The sequence below is a fragment of the Sinocyclocheilus rhinocerous genome, unplaced genomic scaffold (assembly GCF_001515625.1).
Source record: "Sinocyclocheilus rhinocerous isolate Xijiao unplaced genomic scaffold, SAMN03320098_v1.1 scaffold851, whole genome shotgun sequence".
Classification (NCBI taxonomy): domain Eukaryota; kingdom Metazoa; phylum Chordata; class Actinopteri; order Cypriniformes; family Cyprinidae; genus Sinocyclocheilus; species Sinocyclocheilus rhinocerous.
This window is the reverse complement of record NW_015624573.1, coordinates 1,152,102-1,155,621: the sequence shown is the minus strand read 5'-3', so window position 1 is coordinate 1,155,621 and position 3,520 is coordinate 1,152,102. Positions and strand designations below refer to the sequence as shown.

General features: G+C 42.6%; 1 pseudogene; it reads left to right on the top strand.

The window, feature by feature from the left end:
• The first annotated feature begins 1,024 nt into the window (after positions 1-1,024).
• LOC107744775 (multiple inositol polyphosphate phosphatase 1-like) overlaps positions 1,025-3,520 on the top strand; it is a 14,821-nt pseudogene continuing 12,325 nt past the window's right edge.

Here is a 3,520-nt window from a genome sequence, read left to right as displayed (position 1 = left end):
TTAGCATTTAATAATATTGTGAAATAATTTATGGAATTTCTACTTGATTTTATGTTTTTCGTTGTTTTATATTGACTTTGTTCATCTCTGGTTGAACATGGTCACTTTGGTACCAATTTTACTCACTGAAAGATTAAATTTTAGTAGATTAAATGTTTCTAATGTATTCAGATATAGAATAGATATGAATTTTCATGACCTGTCTAGACCTAGGGGAAAAAAACACTTAAAATTCTGTTAATTCTGTTAAATCCGGCGGTTTCATAACCATTTATTTAATTTATTTGACCAAGTAGCCTATTTACCATAATTTATTTTACCAATGTATTTTTAGTATTTGTCAGGACAAGTGTAACCAGTAGCTACAAATACAGAGACAGATAAAGCAGATCAACAGGGAAAGCTACTATTTGACTGAGGTGTTTGGCAGGAATAGATTGGGGAGCATAGTAGGTGGCGGTAAATGCACCTAAAGCTGGTTTGCCAACCGCCATAAAACGTCAAAGAAGAAGAAGAAGAAGAAGAAGAAGCTACTCGTATCCTCGGTGTAAACATCAGCCTGCGAGTAAAGTCTCATCGAAATGAGTCACTTTTCAGTTGCGCAAAAGGAGAAGAGACGCCGAGCAACCCAACCCAAAACACAAACATGGTCAAACAAGTGGTAACAACAATATGTTTTGTTCTTTTTCATTGCATTATAAGTTACTGGGCGTTTATGTCCTCTTGTAGCATCCACTCATCCACAAAAATCATAATTCCAGCCATCGCCAGGTATTTTGGCACCAAAGGTCGCTATGAAGAGGTCAACGCGTACTTAATCGACGATATTTTGGCAATAAACAACTCCCTCGTGACGCTGCCTTCCTCGAAATGCAGCGAAATTCATTTGACAGTTATAATCCGGCACGGGACGAGGTACCCGACCATTAAAAACATTCAGAAGATGCGCGAATTTAATGATCTTGTCGTGCGTGATGCGACCGGCAACTTGAACTGTTTGTCAGAGATAAAGTCGCAGTGGAAGATGTGGTACATGGATGATATGGACGGGCGACTGGTGGACAAGGGCCGTGCGGATCACAGGCACCTGGCGCAGAGACTCATCAAATGGTTCCCTTCTTTGCTGACCGAGGAAAATGTGCGTCACGGACTCGTGAAACTGATCACCAGCTCCAAGCACAGGTGTGTGAACAGTACCATTGCGTTAAGGGATTAATGGAAGGACTCAGCATAAAAGGTAATGCATGAGCACCCAACCCTGCAGTTACCGCAAGCACTGAATCATCTGCATTAAATCATTGTTTTCCAGCATGAACATGTGCTTAACCCTTTGATGCACAAGCTATGCAAACCTCTTCTAATGCACAACATAGGTCTAAAATGACCCGTATTCATTTCCTATGTTATTTCATACTTCGCCGGGCATTTTTTGTTATATCTTTTGAAATCGGTTTATTTCAGCTTTTAATATTCCCTGATCTATGAATTCTGTGATCCATGAATATTCCAAATATCTTTTTTCAATGACCACAAATTAATATTAAATTTTTTTTTGCTAGGTTTTGTGTTACTACATCAAGTTTAGATGCATGGGTCAAAAATGACCCATCTATGCAAGCGTGATAAAACAAAAGAATAAAAACATTTTTTTTTAAATAAGTACTTTAGCAATTATTTAGACCAGGGATCCTCAAATCTGGCCCAACGAGATCCACTTTCCTGCAGAGTTTAGCTCTAACCCTAATCAAACACACCTGAGCATGCTAATCAATGTCTTCAGGATCATTAGAAAATCACAGGTAGGTGAGTTTGATCAGGGTTGGAGCTAAACTCTGCAGCGCATTGACCCTCCAGGGCAAGATTTGAGGAACCCTGATTTAGACCAACACATTTAAAGGTGCAGTAGGAGATCTTGGAAAATGCTAACTTTAGCCTGATAGCACTGAAAGCCAATGTCCCACCCTCCCTGCAATCGCCGTCCAAAGCCACGCCCCCTGAACGCATATACGCTCACAGATCAGAATACCAGCGACAACATTACAACAATAGGCTACATCAGCGGTTCTCAATTCCCCTGTTCAGGCAGTAGGGAGCAATAAACACTGTGTAGGGATCATATCGATCGGAACACAGTTCATGCATGTAGCTCACTTCTAACGAGCTGGTTATCTGAATCGGGTGTGTTAACTAAGCAAGACATGCAAAATATGCAGAGCTTGGGTCGCGAGGACTGGAATTGGGAACCACTGAGCTACATCATGTGTCATTCACGGTGAGAAAACTTTAAAAGTACTACAATACCAGGAAGGAAGATCGGGTTGTTGATGTTTGTCTGCCATTCTCGCTCTGTCTGCACAGCGTGTGTGAACACGCTGATGACGTATCCTGTCTGCGCGAACCGGGTGCGCAGAGGTATGCAGATACATATGTTGACAGGCAGGTAGGACAGCATATTAAAACGCTCGGACCGAACGTTTTGATTGGACAAACATTTCTTGGTCCTACACCTTCCACAGAATATATAAATACAGATAAATACATTTAGACCACTTAACTTAATGATTGCTATCGGGATGTGAAGAGACTTTCAACCAGCATAACAAAAAATGTTTCTGAAGACAATCACCTATTGCACCTTTAACACTTGAAATATGTTTATCTGCCACTTTGTCACACATAACATACACATATCACTGACAATCGATAACACTGAAATTTAACTCTCTGTAGTGCAACTGTAGTGAACGTGACTGAATAAAAGAAAAAGAAGTGAAGTTGTTGGCCAGGGATGGTCAGCGCCGGTCCTGGAGAGCCACAGTCCTGCAGAGTTTTGCTCCAAACTTAATAAAAACCCACCCGCCTGTAGCTTTCTAATAACCCTTAGTCCTTTATTAGCTTGTTCAGGTGTGTTTGATTTAGAGCCCGACCAATATATCGTTTTGCCGATATTATCGGCCGATATGAGCCTGTCGCCGATATATCGATATCGGCGAATATGCCGTCGATGCGCCGCCGATATGAAAATTTTTTTTACAGAGCATATAACGCAGATAAAATGCTTGAAATGGTGTAATTACTTAGTTTGTCCAGCAGCTAGCACGCTCTATTGTTTGCTACTGGCGACCTGGATGAAACTCTTTAAAGCTTAAAGTCTATGGAAAACCATTGAAACTTTGAACGGCCATATCTCCGTAACGGCGCGGCGGATCCACACCAAATTCGGGGGATCCCTTCAGCTCGAGGAACCCTCTCGAACGCGAATCGAGTGTACGTCTAGAAGCCCGCTTTCGAATGAGACCACCCCCACGTCGATAGCCCCTGGGGTTCGGGAGTTATAGGTGGTTAAATTCCCGGTCCGGCGCCGAACAATCTAGCAATCCTGGGGGGCTACCGACGCGCGGAGGGTGGCGTTCGAGAGGGCTCCTCGAGCTGAAGGGATCCCCCGGAATTTGGTGGAGATCCGCCAGCATGTTCGCGAGATAGTGACACCAGCCAACACTTTCACTTCAGTAAGGAGGTC